A 19856-nucleotide genomic window follows, 5' to 3' on the forward strand; every position below is an offset into this window, starting at 1 on the left:
TGTGGAAACAGGCCCTTCGGCCCAACAAGTCCACACCGACCCTCCAAAGAGTAACCCACCCAGACCCATTTCCCTCTGACTAATGCACCTAACACTATGGGCAATTTAACATGGCCAATTCACCTGACCTGCACATCTCTGGACTGTGGTGTTCGTTTAAGGTCTACTGAGATTATTTCTGCTTCACAGAGATGCCTACCTTCAGGTTTTAACAATCAATATTTGGTTAGCATTGTCTGTGACCAGCACTTACACCCAACACACGTACCTGGTGCATTTATTTCTCATGTACAATGGTATGACTATAAATGATTTCAATCCGCCCTTTGCAAATGCGTATTGATGAAATTACCCTGTGAAGAACAGCACGGTGGCTCAGTGGTTAGCACTGCTGCCTCACAACACCAGGGTCTCAGGTTCGATTCCAACTGTGGGCGACTGTCTGTGTGGAGCTTGCACATTCTCCCTGGGTGCTCCAGTTTCCTCTCACAGTCCAAAGTGTGTGGGTTAGGTGAAAATAGCCATGCTATATTACCCGTAATTACCAATAAATTACATAATGTGTAGTTTAGTTACATTTGCCATGGGAATTGTGGGATTGTAGGGATAGCGTAGGGAGATGGGTCTGGGTGGGATGCTTTTCGGATGGTTGGTGTGGACGTGTATGGCTGAATGGCCTGTTCCCAAACCGAACAGCCTCCTGTACTCAGCAGTGAAGCCCGTACCTCTCTTCAATAAATAGGCATTGGCTCTGCCCACTCCAGGCAAGTCACAGCTAATTTTCCATTTCCTATATCCCATTTAGCGCTTACTGGATCCTGGAGGTTATACAGGTCACACATGACACCTTGAGTCCCAGGCGCAGCCTGGCCTTCAAACCCTTTATCCTGAAGCTCCATGTCCATTTTTAACACACAGCTTTCGGACAGCTTATCTGTACTAAACCCAGTGTCTCAAACTGCCACTGCCACTCTTGACCTTACCCCAAGCTCTCGCATGACAGTTTAGTCATGTTCACCATCGTGTTGTACAGTGCCCACTGTTGAGCCCATGCTGGCGCTGACTCCCTATCTCCCTCCATCCTACACCAGCTTATGTCCTGCCTGGCACTACCAGCTCCTCCCTTTGGATATTGAAGATTCCCCCTTCATATAAATCTCCTGAATTTCTCACCATAGCCCACATCATTGATGGTCTGGGAGATCACATCCTTTCATCATCTTGAATACTTTGATTAAATCATTCTTTACCTAAACTTAACTCAAGGGAATCCAAGACAAATTTAACACTTTCAGCTCCAGGATCATTCTAGTGCATGTGTGATGCATGCAATCCAAGGTTAATATCTCCTTGCTGAGGGATGAGCCGAGACTGAATGCAGTTAATCCTGACAGGCTCTGATCGAGGAACTGGACCACTGTCATGTGACTTGAATTCCAATGATCTTAAGATACAGGCCAACATTCCACTAGTCTACTCAATTATTTAGCTAACCATGATTCGGAGATGCTGGTGTTGGACTGGGGTGTACAAAGTTAAAAACCACACAACACCAGGTTATAGTCCAACAGGTTTAATTGGAAGCACACTAGCTTTCGGAGCGACGCTCCTTCATCAGGTGATTCATCAGGACAATCACCTGATGGAGCGTCGCTCCGAAAGCTAGTGTGCTTCCAATTAAACCTGTTGGACTATAACCTGGTGTTGTGTGATTTTTAACTTAGCTAACCATGCACTAGCATTCAGTGATTTCTGTCCTTCGGTCCTTAACAGTTTCTGCTCCTCCAGGAGTTGCTGAGAGAACCGAGGAAGTCAATCCGGGTGTTCCCCAACAGGAAACCCTGGATGAATCAGGACATACAGAACCTGCTAAAAACCAGGCGTGAGGCCTTCAGATCAGGAGACCCACTCAAATATAAGGAATCCAAGTATGACCTTCACAGAGCCATTAAGACAGGCAAGGACCAATACCGATCCAAACTCGAGACCCAGACAGACACTCGGCGACTATGGCAAGGATTGAATGACATCACAGGTTCTAAAAAGAGACAGTGCAAGATAGTGGACAATGACTCATCCCTCCCAGATCATCTCAATGCCTTCTATGCTCGCTTTGAGCAGAAGTTTGACAGAGCGGTAACACCTATTCTGACAAGTCCTGACGAACCTATCCCAACTGTCACTGCATCAGAGATCCGATCAGTTTTCCTTCACGTGAATCCCAAGGAAAGCGATGGGACCAGACGGAGTACCAGGCCGTGCATTCAGAGCATGCGCAGATCAACTGGCAGAGGTCTTCTCAGACATCTTCAACCTCTCCCTGCAGCAGGCCACTGTCCCGGCCTGTTCCAAGAGGGACAACATCATCCCTGTGCCTAAGGCAGCTCATGCAGCATGTCTCAATGACTACCGCCCAGTGGCCCTAACTTCAGTGGTCATGACGTGCTTTGAAAGGCTGGTCATGGCCTTAATCAACTCCAGCCTCCCCACTACTCTTGACCCACTCCAATTTGCCTATTGGACCAACAGGTCCATGTCAGACACCCTATCACTATCCCTTCACTCCTCCCGAGAACATCTTGACACCAAGAACAGCTATGTAAGAATCCTACCCATTGACTACAGTTCAACCTTTAACACTATTACCCCCTCAAGACTGATTACTGAACTCAGTGATCTCGGACTAAGCCCCACTCTCTGCAACTGGATCCAGTTTCCTGACCCACAGGCCACAGTCAGTGAAGACTGGGAACAATATTGCATCCTCATTAATACTCAATACTGGAGCCCCCCCAGGGGTGCGTACTCAGCCCCCTACTGTACTCACTGTATACCCATGACTGCGTCGCCAAATACCAGACTAATGCTATTTACAAGTTCGCTGATGACCCCACCATAGTCGGTCGAATCTCAGATAGCGACGAAACAGATTACAGATGGGAGGTGGAAGACCTGGAAAAATGGTGCTCAATGCCGGCAAAACCAAGGAACCCATTATTGACTTTCAGCGGGATGTTACTCATGTCCCCCTACACATTAACAGCACAGAGGTGGAACAATTGGAGAGTATCAAGCTCCTGGGAGTGGCCATCCACAACAAGTTTCTTGGACTCTTCATGTGGAAGCACTGGTTACAAAGGCCCAACAACGTCTCTTCTTCCTCAGGCAGCTGAGGAAATTTGGCATGACGGCGAATACCCTTGCCAACTTTTATAGGTACGCCATTGAGGGCATTCTGTCTGGATGTATCACTACCTGGTATGGTAACTGTACCATTCAAGATCGGAGATGGTTACAGAGAGTGATGAACTCAGCCCAGACAATCACAAAGGCCAACCTCCCATCTATAGAATCCATCTACCTGGCCCGCTGTCAAGGAAAGGCCGCTAGCATTCTTAAAGATCCATCCCACCCTGGCAATGTTTTCCTACAATCTCTACCATGGGGGAGGCCTGAACACACACACCAGCTGGTTTCGAAACACTTTCTGGTCCACTGTTGTTAGAATACGGAATGGACTCACAAACTCTTAACATTCGTCTCTACCTGTGTTTTTGTTTTTGCCGCTATTTACCAATTATTTACTATCTATGCTACTTAACTCTGTGATCTCCCTGTGTTGCTCACAAGACAAGGCTTTTCACCGAGTCTCGGTACACGTGACAATAAATTGAATTCAATTCAGTTCAATTCAGAACTGTATCTCATTACTGGCTCCAGTAGAGTTACTCTTTCTAATGTTGCTCCTGGCTGCAACATCTAACCCATAACTTCTCCACACCCTATACAATCCATGGGCTTTGGAAGCTGAACATCAGATGATCATTGCTCCCTGACTTAGACAGTCTCTCTTGCTTTTGTTGACCTTGTTAGTGTCAGCTGTAGAATTCTTCAATAAATCAATACAAAACCGCACCTTTGATTTCAGTGTCCACACTTGCAGCTGACACACAGTAACAGCCGTGTGTACCCATGACATTACACCAGCTGACACCCAGTAACACCCGTGTGTACCCTGGACATTACACCAGCTGACACACAGTAACATGTGTGTGTACCCGGGACATTACACCAGCTAACACACAGTAACAGACGTGTGTACCCTGGACATTACACCAGCTAACACACAGTAACAGACGTGTGTACCCTGGACATTACACCAGCTGACACACAGCAACAGATGCGTGTACCCTGGACATTACACCAGCTGACACACAGTAACAGATGTGTGTCCCCTGGACATTCCACCAGCTGACACACAGTAACAGACGTGTGTCCCCTGGACATTCCACCAGCTGACACACAGTAACACCCGTGTGTACCCTGGACATTACACCAGCTGACACACAGTAACAGACGTGTGTAACCTGGACATTCCACCAGCTGACACACAGTAACAGATGTGTGTACCCTGGACATTCCACCAGCTGACACACAGTAACACCCGTGTGTACCCTGGACATTACACCAGCTGACACACAGTAACAGACGTGTGTAACCTGGACATTCCACCAGCTGACACACAGTAACAGATGTGTGTACCCTGGACATTACACCAGCTGACACACAGTAACAGATGCGTGTACCCTGGACATTACACCAGCTGACACACAGCAACAGATGCGTGTACCCTGGACATTACACCAGCTGACACACAGCAACAGATGCGTGTACCCTGGACATTACACCAGCTGACACACAGTAACAGACGTGTGTAACCTGGACATTACACCAGCTGACACACAGTAACAGATGTGTGTCCCCTGGACATTCCACCAGCTGACACACAGTAACAGACGTGTGTCCCCTGGACATTCCACCAGCTGACACACAGTAACACCCGTGTGTACCCTGGACATTACACCAGCTGACACACAGTAACACCCGTGTGTACCCTGGACATTACACCAGCTGACACACAGTAACACCCGTGTGTACTTGGACATTACACCAGATGACACAAGATAACATCCTTGTGTTCCCTGGACATTACACCAGCTGACACACAGTAACAGCCGTGTGTACCCTGGACATTACACCAGCTGACACACAGTAACACCCGTGTGTACCCTGCACATTACACCTGCTGACACACAGTAACATGCGTGTGTACCCGGGACATTACACCAGCTGACAACAGTAACAGACGTGTGAACCCTGGACATTACACCAGCTGACACACAGTAACATGTGTGTGTACCCGGGACATTACACCAGCTGACACACAGTAACACCCGTGTGTACCCTGCACATTACACCTGCTGACACACAGTAACATGCGTGTGTACCCGGGACATTACACCAGCTGACACACAGTAACAGCCGTGTGTCCCATGGACATTACACCAGCTGACAACAGTAACAGACGTGTGAACCCTGGACATTACAACAGCTGACACACAGTAACAGCCGTGTGTCCCCGGGACATTACACCAGCTGACACTCAGTAACACCCGTGTGTACCCTGCACATTACACCAGCTGACACACAGTAACAGCCGTGTGTACCCTGGACATTACACCAGCTGACACACAGTAACACCCGTGTGTACCCTGCACATTACACCTGCTGACACACAGTAACATGCGTGTGTACCCGGGACATTACACCAGCTGACAACAGTAACAGACGTGTGAACCCTGGACATTACACCAGCTGACACACAGTAACATGTGTGTGTACCCGGGACATTACACCAGCTGACACACAGTAACACCCGTGTGTACCCTGCACATTACACCTGCTGACACACAGTAACATGCGTGTGTACCCGGGACATTACACCAGCTGACACACAGTAACAGCCGTGTGTCCCATGGACATTACACCAGCTGACAACAGTAACAGACGTGTGAACCCTGGACATTACAACAGCTGACACACAGTAACAGCCGTGTGTCCCCGGGACATTACACCAGCTGACACACAGTAACATGTGTGTGTACCCGGGACATTACACCAGCTGGCACACAGTAACATGTGTGTGTACCCGGGACATTACACCAGCTGGCACACAGTAACATGTGTGTGTACCCGGGACATTACACCAGCTGACACACAGTAACACCCGTGTGTACCCTGCACATTACACCAGCTGACACACAGTAACAGCCGTGTGTACCCTGGACATTACACCAGTTGACACACAGTAACAGCTGCGTGTACCCTGGACGTTGCACCAGTTGACACACAGTAACACCCGTGTGTACCCTGGACATTACACCAGCTGACACACAGTAACACCCGTGTGTACCCTGGACATTACACCAGCTGACACACAGTAACAGCCGTGTGTACCCTGGACGTTACACCAGCTGACACACAGTAACAGCCGTGTGTACCCTGGACATTACACCAGCTGACACACAGTAACATGCGTCAGTACCCTGGACGTTACACCAGCTGACACACAGTAACAGCCGTGTGTACCCTGGACATTACACCAGCTGACACACAGTAACATTCGTCAGTACCCTGGGCATTACACCAGCTGACACACAGTAACACCCGTGTGTACCCTGCACATTACACCAGCTGACACACAGTAACAGCCGTGTGTACCCTGGACATTACACCAGTTGACACACAGTAACAGCTGCGTGTACCCTGGACGTTGCACCAGTTGACACACAGTAACACCCGTGTGTACCCTGGACATTACACCAGCTGACACACAGTAACACCCGTGTGTACCCTGGACATTACACCAGCTGACACACAGTAACAGCCGTGTGTACCCTGGACGTTACACCAGCTGACACACAGTAACAGCCGTGTGTACCCTGGACATTACACCAGCTGACACACAGTAACATGCGTCAGTACCCTGGACGTTACACCAGCTGACACACAGTAACAGCCGTGTGTACCCTGGACATTACACCAGCTGACACACAGTAACATTCGTCAGTACCCTGGGCATTACACCAGCTCACACACGGTAACACCCGTGTGTACCCTGGGCATTACACCAACCTACACACAGAAACACACGTGTGTACCCTGGGCATTACACCAACCTACACACAGAAACACACGTGTGTACCCTGGACGTTACACCAGCTGACACACAGTAATAGACGTGCGTACCATGGACATTACACCAGCTGACACACAGTAATAGACGTGCGTACCATGGACATTACACCAGCTGACACACAGTAATAGACGTGCGTACCATGGACATTACACCAGCTGACACACAGTAACAGATGTGTGTACCCTGGACATTACACCAGCTGACACACAGTAATAGAGGTGCGTACCATGGACATTACACCAGCTGACACACAGTAATAGACGTGCGTACCATGGACATTACACCAGCTGACACACAGTAATAGACGTGCGTACCATGGACATTACACCAGCTGACACACAGTAATAGACGTGCGTACCATGGACATTACACCAGCTGACACACAGTAACAGATGTGTGTACCCTGGACATTACACCAGCTGACACAGTAACAGATGTGTGTACCCTGGACATTACACCAGCTGACACACAGTAATAGACGTGCGTACCATGGACATTACACCAGCTGACACACAGTAATAGACGTGCGTACCATGGACATTACACCAGCTGACACACAGTAACAGATGTGTGTACCCTGGACATTACACCAGCTGACACACAGAAACAGCCGAGTGCACCCTGGACATTACACCAGCTGACACACAGTAATAGACGTGCGTACCCTGGACATTACACCAGCTGACACACAGTAATAGACGTGCGTACCATGGACATTACACCAGCTGACACACAGTAACAGATGTGTGTACCCTGGACATTACACCAGCTGACACACAGTAATAGACGTGCGCACCATGGACATTACACCAGCTGACACACAGTAACAGATGTGTGTACCCTGGACATTACACCAGCTGACACACAGTAATAGACGTGCGTACCATGGACATTACACCAGCTGACACACAGTAACAGATGCGTGTACCCTGGACATTACACCAGCTGACACACAGTAACAGCCGTGTGTACCCTGGACATTACACCAGCTGACACACAGTAACAACTGCGTGTACCCTGGACATTACACCAGCTGACACACAGTAATAGACGTGCGTACCATGGACATTACACCAGCTGACACACAGTAACAGATGCGTGTACCCTGGACATTACACCAGCTGACACACAGTAACAGATGTGTGTACCCTGGACATTACACCAGCCGACACACAGTAACAGATGTGTGTACCCTGGACATTACACCAGCTGACACACAGTAACAACTGTGTGTACCCTAGACATTCTACCAGCTGGCACACAGTAACAGCCGTGTGTCCCCTGGACATTACACCAGCTGACACACAGTAACAGCCGTATGTACCAATGATCTTCTCGTCTTCACTGGCAACGGGGGTGGTACCAGGGGACTGGAGAGTAGCGAATGTTGTGCCCCTGTTCAAAAAAGGGAATAGGGATAACCCCGGGAATTACAGGCCAGTTAGTCTTTCTTCTGTGGTAGGCAAAGTAATGGAAAGGGTACTGAGGGATAGGATTTATGAGTATCTGGAAAGACACTGCTTGATTAGGGACAGGAGAAAGTGAGGTGTCTCAGCCGGATCCCTCCAGCCCGGCACCGCCTTCCTGACCTGCAGTCTTCTTCTTGACCTCTCCGCCTCCATCCTACTCCGACCTATCACCCTCACCTTGACCTCTTTCCACCTATCACATTTCCAACGCCCCTCCTCCAAGTCCCTCCTCCCTACCTTTTATCTTCTCCTGCTGAACACTCTCTGCTCATTCCTGAAGAAGGGCCTGTGCCCGAAACGTCGAATCTCCTGTTCCCTGGATGCTGCCTGACCTGCTGTGCTGTTCCAGCAATAAAGTTTCAACTTTGATTAGGGACAGCCAGCACGGATTTGTGAAGGGTAGGTCTTGCCTTACAAGTCTTATTGAATTCTTCGAGGAGGTGACCAAGCATGTGGATGAGGGTAGAGCAGTGGATGTAGTGTACATGGATTTTAGTAAGGCATTTGATAAGGTTCCCCATGGTAGGCTTATGCGGAAAGTCAGGAGGCATGGGATAGAGGGAAATTTGGCCAATTGGATAGAAAACTGGCTAACCGGTCGAAGGCAGAGAGTGGTGGTAGATGGTAAATATTCAGCCTGGAGCCCAGTTACAAGTGGAGTTCCGCAGGGATCAGTTCTGGGTCCTCTGCTGTTTGTAATTTTTATTAATGACGAAGATGAGGGAGTCGAAGGGTGGGTCAGTAAATTTGCAGATGATACGAAGATAGGTGGAGTTGTGGACAGTGAGGAGGGCTGTTGTCGGCTGCAGAGGGACTTAGATATGATGCAGAGCTGGGCTGAGGAGTGGCAGATGGAGTTCAACCCTGCCAAGTGTGAGGTTGTCCATTTTGGAAGAACAAATAAGAATGCGGAATACAGGGTTAATGGTAGGGTTCTTAGTCAGGTGGAGGAACAGAGGGATCTTGGGGTCTATGTACATAGATCTTTGAAGGTTGCCACACAGGTGGATAGAGTTTGTAAGAAGGCCTATGGAGTATTATCGTTCATTAGCAGAGGGATTGAATTCAAGAGTCATGAAGTGAAGTTGCAGCTATACAGGACCTTGGTTAGGCCACATTTGGAGTACTGTGTGCAGTTCTGGTCGCCTCACTTTAGGAAAGATGTGGAAGCTTTGGAGAGGGTGCAGAGAAGATTTACCAGGATGTTGCCTGGAATGGAGAGGAAGTCATACGAGGATAGGTTGAGAGTTCTCGGCCTTTTCTTGTTGGAACGGCGAAGGATGAGGGGTGACTTGATAGAGGTTTATAAGATGATCAGAGGAATAGATAGAGTAGACAGTCAGAAACTTTTTCCCCGGGTACAACAGAGTGTTACAAGGGGACATAAATTTAGGGTGAAGGGTGGAAGGTATAGGGGAGATGTCAGGGGTGGGTTCTTTACCCAGAGAGTGGTGGGGGCATGGAATGCGCTGCCCGTGGGAGTGGTAGAGTCGGAATCATTGGCGACCTTTAAGCGGCATTTGGATAGGTACATGGATGGGTACTTAATCTAGGTTAGAAGTTCGGCACAACATCGTGGGCCGAAGGGCCTGTTCTGTGCTGTATTGTTCTATGTTCTATGTTCTACCCTGGACATTACACCAGCTGACACACAGTAACAGCCGTGTGACCCCTGGACATTACACCAGGTGACGCACGGTAACAGCCGTGTGTACCCTGGACATTACACCAGCTGACACACAGTAACACCCGTGTGTACCCTGGACATTGCACCAGCTGACACACAGTAACAGATGTGTGTACCCTGAACATTACACCAGCTGACACACAGTAACAGATGTGTGTACCCTGAACATTAACACAGTAACACCCGTGTGTACCCTGGACATTACACCAGCTGACACACAGTAACACCCGTGTGTACCCTGCACATTACACCGGCTGACACACAGTAACAGCCGTGTGTACCCTGGACATTATACCAGCTGACTCACAGTAAAAGCTGCGTGTACCCTGGACATTACACCAGCTGACACATAGTAACAACTGCGTGCACCCTGAAAATACACCAGCTGACACACAGTAACAGATGTGTGTACCCTGAACATTACACCAGCCGACACACAGTAACACCCGTGTGTACCCTGCACATTACACCGGCTGACACACAGTAACAGCCGTGTGTACCCTGGACATTACTCCAGCTGATACACAGTAACAGATGTGTGTACCCTGGACATTACACCAGCTGACACACAGAAACAGGCGTGTGTACCCTGGACATTACACCAGCTGACACACAGAAACAGGCGTGTGTACCCCAGACATTACACCAGCAGACACACATCAACAGATGTATGTACCCTGGACATTACACCAGCTGACACACAGTAACAGATGTGTGTACCCTGGACATTACACCAGCTGACACACAGTAACAGATGTGTGTACCCTGGACATTACACCAGCTGACACACAGTAACACCCGTGTGTCCCCTGGACATTACACCAGCTGACACACAGTAACAGATGTGTGTACCCTGGACATTACACCAGCTGACACACAGTAACAGATGTGTGTACCCTGGACATTACACCAGCTGACACAGAGTAACAGCTGTGTGTCCCCTGGACATTACACCAGCTGACACACAGTAACAGCCATGTGTACCCCAGATATTACACCAGCTGACACACAGTAACAGATGTGTGTACCCTGGACATTACACCAGCTGACACACAGAAACAGGCGTGTGTACCCTGGACATTACACCAGCTGACACACAGAAACAGATGTGTGTACCCTGGACAATACACCAGCTGACACACAGTAACAGCCACGTGTACCCTGGACATTACACCAGCTGACACACAGTAACAGATGCGTGTACCCTGGACATTACACCAGCTGACACACAGTAAGAGATGCGTGTACCCTGGACATTACACCAGCTGACACACAGAAACAGGCGTGTGTACCCTGGACATTACACCAGCTGACACACCTTAACAGCCGTGTGTACCCTGCACATTACACCAGCTGACTCACAGTAACAGCTGCGTGTACCCTGGACATTACACCAGCTGACACACAGTAACAGATGTGTGTACCCTGCACATTACACCAGCTGACACACAGTAACAGATGTGTGTACCCTGGACATTACACCAGCTGACACACAGTAACACCCGTGTGTCCCCTGGACATTACACCAGCTGACACACAGTAACACCCGTGTGTACCCTAGACATTACACCCGCTGACACACAGTAACAGATGCGTGTACCCTGGACATTACTCCAGCTGACACACAGTAACACCCGTGTGTACCCTGGACAATACACCAGCTGACACACAGTAACAGATGCGTGTACCCTGGACATTACACCAGCTGACACAGAGTAACACCCGTGTGTACCCTGCACATTACACCAGCTGACACACAGTAACAGCCGTGTGTACCCTGGACATTACACCAGCTGACTCACAGTAACAGCCGTGTGTACCCTGGACATTACACCAGCTGACACACAGTAACAGCCGTGTGTACCCTGGACTTTACACCAGCTGACAACAGTAACAGATGTGTGTACCCTGGACATTACACCAGCTGACACACAGTAACACCCGTGTGTACCCTGCACATTACACCAGCTGACACACAGTAACAGCCGTGTGTACCCTGGACATTACACCAGCTGACAAACAGTAACATGCGTGTGTACCCGGGACATTACACCAGCTGACACACAGTAACAGATGCGTGTACCCTGGACATTACACCAGCTGACACACAGAAACAGGCGTGTGTACCCTGGACATTACACCAGCTGACACACAGTAACACCCGTGTGTATACTGGACATTACCCCAGCTGACACACAGAAACAGGCGTGTGTACCCTGGACATTACTCCAGCGGACACACAGTAACATCCGTGTGTACCCTGGACATTACACCTGCTGACACACAGTAACAGCCGTGTGTACCCTGGACATTACACCAGTTGACACACAGTAACAGCCGTGTGTCCCCGGGACATTACACCAGCTGACACACAGTAACAGCCACGTGTACCCTGGACATTACACCAGCTGACACACAGTAACACCCGTGTGTACCCTGGACATTACACCAGCTGACACACAGTAACACCCGTGTGTACCCTGGACATTACACCAGCAGAAACACAGCAACAGCCGTGTGTACCCTGGACATTAAACCAGCAGACACACAGTAACAACTGCATGTACCCTGGACATTACACAAGCTGACGCACAGTAACAGCCGTGTGTACCCTGCACATTACACCAGCTGACACACAGAAACAGATGTGTGTACCCAGGACATTACACCAGCAGACACACAGTAACAGCCGAGTGTACCCTGGAAATTACACCAGCTGACACACAGTAACACCCGTGTGTACCCTGCACATTACACCAGCTGACACACAGAAACAGATGTGTGTACCCTGGACATTACACCTGCTGACACACAGCAACAGATGCGTGTACCCTGGACATTACACCAGCTGACACAGTAACAGCTGCGTGTACCGTGGACATTACACCAGCTGACACACAGTAACAGCCGTGTGTACCCTGGACATTACACCAGCTGACATACAGTAACAGCCGTGTGTCCCCTGGACATTACACCAGCTGAAACACAGTAACACCCGTGTGTACCCTGGAAATTACACCAGCTGACACACAGTAACAGCCGTGTGTCCCCTGGACATTACACCAGCTGACACACAGTAACAGCTGTGTGTTTCCTGGACATTACACCAGCTGACACACAGTAACAGCCGTGTGTACCCTGGACATTACACCAGCTGACACACAGTAACAGCCGTGTGTACCCTGGACATTACACCAGCAGACACACAGTAACACCCGTGTGTACCCTGGACAATACACCAGCTGACACACAGTAACAGCCGTGTGTACCCTGGACATTACACCAGCTGACAACAGTAACAGATGTGTGTACCCTGGACATTACACCAGCTGACACACAGTAACAGCCGTGCGTACCCTGCACATTACACCAGCTGACACACATTAACAGATGTGTGTACCCTGGACATAACACCAGCTGACACACAGAAACAGCCGAGTGCACCCTGGACATGACACCAGCTGACATACAGTAACAGCTGCCTGTACCCTGGACATTACACCAGCTGCCACACAGTAACAGCCATATGTACCCTGGAAAGTACACCAGCTGACACACAGTAAAAGCTGCGTGTACCCTGGACAATACCCCAGCTGACACACAGTAACAGACGTGTGTACCCTGGAAATTACACCAGCTGACACACAGTAACAGATGTGTGTACCCTGGAAATTACACCAGCTGACACACAGTAACAGACGTGTGTACCCTGGAAATTACACCAGCTGACACACAGTAACAGATGTGTGTACCCTGGAAATTACACCAGCTGACACACAGTAACAGACGTGTGTACCCTGGAAATTACACCAGCTGACACACAGTAACAGACGTGTGTACCCTGGAAATTACACCAGCTGACACACAGTAACAGACGTGTGTACCCTGGAAATTACACCAGCTGACACACAGTAACAGATGTGTGTACCCTGGAAATTACACCAGCTGACACACAGTAACAGCCGTGCGTACCCTGGACATTACACCAGCTGACTCACAGTAACAGACGTGTGTACCCTGGACATTACACCAGCTGACACGCAGTAACAGCCGTGTGTACCCTGGACATTACACCAGCTGACACACAGTAACAGCCGTGTGCACCCTGCACATTACACCAGCTGACACACAGTAACAGATGTGTGTACCCTGGACATTACACCAGCTGACACACAGTAACAGCCGTGTGTACCCGGCACATTACACCAGCTGACACACATTAACAGATGTTTGTACCCTGGACATTACACCAGCTGACACACAGTAACAGCCGTGTGTACCCTGGAAATTACACCAGCTGACACACAGTAACGGCCGTGTGTACCCGGCACATTACACCAGCTGACACACAGTAACAGATGTGTGTACCCTGGACATTACACCAGCTGACACAGAGTAACAGCTGTGTGTCCCCTGGACATTACACCAGCTGACAACAGTAACAGATGTGTGTACCCTGGACATTACACCAGCTGACACACAGAAACAGGCGTGTGTACCCTGGACATTACACCAGCTGACACACAGAAACAGATGTGTGTACCCTGGACAATACACCAGCTGACACACAGTAACAGATGTGTGTACCCTGGACATTACACCAGCTGATACACAGTAACAGATGCGTGTACCCTGGACATTACACCAGCTGACACACAGTAAGAGATGCGTGTACCCTGGACATTACACCAGCTGACACACAGAAACAGGCGTGTGTACCCTGGACATTACACCAGCTGACACACCTTAACAGCCGTGTGTACCCTGCACATTACACCAGCTGACTCACAGTAACAGCTGCGTGTACCCTGGACATTACACCAGCTGACACACAGTAACAGATGTGTGTACCCTGCACATTACACCAGCTGACACACAGTAACAGATGTGTGTACCCTGGACATTACACCAGCTGACACACAGTAACACCCGTGTGTCCCCTGGACATTACACCAGCTGACACACAGTAACACCCGTGTGTACCCTAGACATTACACCCGCTGACACACAGTAACAGATGCGTGTACCCTGGACATTACTCCAGCTGACACACAGTAACACCCGTGTGTACCCTGGACAATACACCAGCTGACACACAGTAACAGATGCGTGTACCCTGGACATTACACCAGCTGACACAGAGTAACACCCGTGTGTACCCTGCACATTACACCAGCTGACACACAGTAACAGCCGTGTGTACCCTGGACATTACACCAGCTGACTCACAGTAACAGCCGTGTGTACCCTGGACATTACACCAGCTGACACACAGTAACAGCCGTGTGTACCCTGGACTTTACACCAGCTGACAACAGTAACAGATGTGTGTACCCTGGACATTACACCAGCTGACACACAGTAACACCCGGGTGTACCCTGCACATTACACCAGCTGACACACAGTAACACCCGTGTGTACCCTGCACATTACACCAGCTGACACACAGTAACAGCCGTGTGTACCCTGGACATTACACCAGCTGACAAACAGTAACATGCGTGTGTACCCGGGACATTACACCAGCTGACACACAGTAACAGATGCGTGTACCCTGGACATTACACCAGCTGACACACAGAAACAGGCGTGTGTACCCTGGACATTACACCAGCTGACACACAGTAACACCCGTGTGTATACTGGACATTACCCCAGCTGACACACAGAAACAGGCGTGTGTACCCTGGACATTACTCCAGCGGACACACAGTAACATCCGTGTGTACCCTGGACATTACACCTGCTGACACACAGTAACAGCCGTGTGTACCCTGGACATTACACCAGTTGACACACAGTAACAGCCGTGTGTCCCCGGGACATTACACCAGCTGACACACAGTAACAGCCACGTGTACCCTGGACATTACACCAGCTGACACACAGTAACACCCGTGTGTACCCTGGACATTACACCAGCTGACACACAGTAACACCCGTGTGTACCCTGGACATTACACCAGCAGAAACACAGCAACAGCCGTGTGTACCCTGGACATTAAACCAAAAGACACACAGTAACAACTGCATGTACCCTGGACATTACACAAGCTGACGCACAGTAACAGCCGTGTGTACCCTGCACATTACACCAGCTGACACACAGAAACAGATGTGTGTACCCTGGACATTACACCTGCTGACACACAGTAACAGATGTTTGTACCCTGGAAATTACACCAGCTGACACACAGTAACAGATGTGTGTACCCAGGACATTACACCAGCAGACACACAGTAACAGCCGAGTGTACCCTGGAAATTACACCAGCTGACACACAGTAACAGCCGTGTGTACCCTGGACATTACACCAGCTGACACACAGAAACAGATGTGTGTACCCTGGACATTACACCTGCTGACACACAGCAACAGATGCGTGTACCCTGGACATTACACCAGCTGACACAGTAACAGCTGCGTGTACCGTGGACATTACACCAGCTGACACACAGTAACAGCCGTGTGTACCCTGGACATTACACCAGCTGACATACAGTAACAGCCGTGTGTCCCCTGGACATTACACCAGCTGAAACACAGTAACACCCGTGTGTACCCTGGAAATTACACCAGCTGACACACAGTAACAGCTGTGTGTTTCCTGGACATTACACCAGCTGACACACAGTAACAGCCGTGTGTACCCTGGACATTACACCAGCTGACACACAGTAACAGCCGTGTGTACCCTGGACGTTACACCAGCAGACACACAGTAACAGATGTGTGTACCCTGGACATTACACCAGCTGACACACAGTAACAGCCGTGCGTACCCTGCACATTACACCAGCTGACACACATTAACAGATGTGTGTACCCTGGACATAACACCAGCTGACACACAGTAACAGCTGCCTGTACCCTGGACATTACACCAGCTGCCACACAGTAACAGCCATATGTACCCTGAAAAGTACACCAGCTGACACACAGTAAAAGCTGCGTGTACCCTGGACAATACCCCAGCTGACACACAGTAACAGACGTGTGTACCCTGGAAATTACACCAGCTGACACGCAGTAACAGCCGTGTGTACCCTGGACATTACACCAGCTGACACACAGTAACAGATGTGTGTACCCTGGAAATTACACCAGCTGACACACAGTAACAGCCGTGCGTACCCTGGACATTACACCAGCTGACTCACAGTAACAGATGTGTGTACCCTGGAAATTACACCAGCTGACACACAGTAACAGCCGTGTGCACCCTGCACATTACACCAGCTGACAACAGTAACAGACGTGTGTACCCTGGACATTACACCAGCTGACACGCAGTAACAGCCGTGTGTACCCTGGACATTACACCAGCTGACACACAGTAACAGCCGTGTGTACCCTGCACATTACACCAGCTGACACACAGTAACAGATGTGTGTACCCGGCACATTACACCAGCTGACACACATTAACAGATGTTTGTACCCTGGACATTACACCAGCTGACACACAGTAACAGCCGTGTGTACCCGGCACATTACACCAGCTGACACACATTAACAGATGTTTGTACCCTGGACATTACACCAGCTGACACACAGTAACAGCCGTGTGTACCCTGGAAATTACACCAGCTGACACACAGTAACAGCCGAGTGTACCCTGGAAATTACACCAGCTGACACACAGTAACAGCCGAGTGTACCCTGGAAATTACACCAGCTGACACACAGTAACAGCCGAGTGTACCCTGGAAATTACACCAGCTGACACACAGTAACGGCCGTGTGTACCCGGCACATTACACCAGCTGACACACATTAACAGATGTGTGTACCCTGGACATTACACCAGCTGACACACAGTAACAGCCGAGTGTACCCTGCACATTACACCAGCTGACACACAGAAACAGATGTGTGTACCCTGGACATTACACCAGCTGACACACAGTAAAAGCTGCGTGTACCCTGGACATTATTCCAGCTGACACACAGGAACACCCGTGTGTACCCTAGACATTACACCTGCTGATACACAGCAACAGATGCGTGTACCCTGGACATTACACCAGCTGACAACAGTAACAGATGTGTGTACCCTGGACATTACACCAGCTGACACACAGTAACAGCCGTGCGTACCCTGCACATTACACCAGCTGACACACATTAACAGATGTGTGTACCCTGGACATAACACCAGCTGACACACAGAAACAGCCGAGTGCACCCTGGACATGACACCAGCTGACATACAGTAACAGCTGCCTGTACCCTGGACATTACACCAGCTGCCACACAGTAACAGCCATATGTACCCTGGAAAGTACACCAGCTGACACACAGTAAAAGCTGCGTGTACCCTGGACAATACCCCAGCTGACACACAGTAACAGACGTGTGTACCCTGGAAATTACACCAGCTGACACACAGTAACAGATGTGTGTACCCTGGAAATTACACCAGCTGACACACAGTAACAGACGTGTGTACCCTGGAAATTACACCAGCTGACACACAGTAACAGATGTGTGTACCCTGGAAATTACACCAGCTGACACACAGTAACAGACGTGTGTACCCTGGAAATTACACCAGCTGACACACAGTAACAGACGTGTGTACCCTGGAAATTACACCAGCTGACACACAGTAACAGACGTGTGTACCCTGGAAATTACACCAGCTGACACACAGTAACAGATGTGTGTACCCTGGAAATTACACCAGCTGACACACAGTAACAGCCGTGCGTACCCTGGACATTACACCAGCTGACTCACAGTAACAGACGTGTGTACCCTGGACATTACACCAGCTGACACGCAGTAACAGCCGTGTGTACCCTGGACATTACACCAGCTGACACACAGTAACAGCCGTGTGCACCCTGCACATTACACCAGCTGACACACAGTAACAGATGTGTGTACCCTGGACATTACACCAGCTGACACACAGTAACAGCCGTGTGTACCCGGCACATTACACCAGCTGACACACATTAACAGATGTTTGTACCCTGGACATTACACCAGCTGACACACAGTAACAGCCGTGTGTACCCTGGAAATTACACCAGCTGACACACAGTAACGGCCGTGTGTACCCGGCACATTACACCAGCTGACACACAGTAACAGATGTGTGTACCCTGGACATTACACCAGCTGACACAGAGTAACAGCTGTGTGTCCCCTGGACATTACACCAGCTGACAACAGTAACAGATGTGTGTACCCTGGACATTACACCAGCTGACACACAGAAACAGGCGTGTGTACCCTGGACATTACACCAGCTGACACACAGAAACAGATGTGTGTACCCTGGACAATACACCAGCTGACACACAGTAACAGATGTGTGTACCCTGGACATTACACCAGCTGATACACAGTAACAGATGCGTGTACCCTGGACATTACACCAGCTGACACACAGTAAGAGATGCGTGTACCCTGGACATTACACCAACTGACACACAGAAACAGGCGTGTGTACCCTGGACATTACACCAGCTGACACACCTTAACAGCCGTGTGTACCCTGCACATTACACCAGCTGACTCACAGTAACAGCTGCGTGTACCCTGGACATTACACCAGCTGACACACAGTAACAGATGTGTGTACCCTGCACATTACACCAGCTGACACACAGTAACAGATGTGTGTACCCTGGACATTACACCAGCTG

At 49.6% G+C, this 19856-nt stretch overlaps 2 protein-coding genes across 6 annotated transcripts in view; one reads left to right on the top strand and one right to left on the bottom strand.

The window, feature by feature from the left end:
• The window catches only part of tgfb3 (transforming growth factor, beta 3), a 108199-nt gene extending 104290 nt beyond the window's left edge, over positions 1 to 3909 (top strand). For 2 of the 4 annotated variants that reach the window (XM_087989546.1, XM_087989548.1), the window contains exon 8: positions 1774 to 3909. The gene's annotated coding sequence lies outside the window, so the exon portion shown is untranslated. The remainder of the gene's footprint in view (positions 1 to 1773) is intronic. The other 2 variants (XM_087989545.1, XM_087989547.1) reach the window with 1 other exon arrangement.
• ttll5 (tubulin tyrosine ligase-like family, member 5) overlaps positions 1 to 19856 on the bottom strand; it is a 451975-nt gene that overhangs the window by 3279 nt on the left and 428840 nt on the right. The gene's annotated exons all lie outside the window — the stretch shown is intronic.

This window comes from Chiloscyllium plagiosum, unplaced genomic scaffold (genome assembly GCF_037043375.1).
Source record: "Chiloscyllium plagiosum isolate Xiang-an unplaced genomic scaffold, Cpla_swu_hap1 HiC_scaffold_8, whole genome shotgun sequence".
Classification (NCBI taxonomy): Eukaryota; Metazoa; Chordata; class Chondrichthyes; order Orectolobiformes; family Hemiscylliidae; genus Chiloscyllium; species Chiloscyllium plagiosum.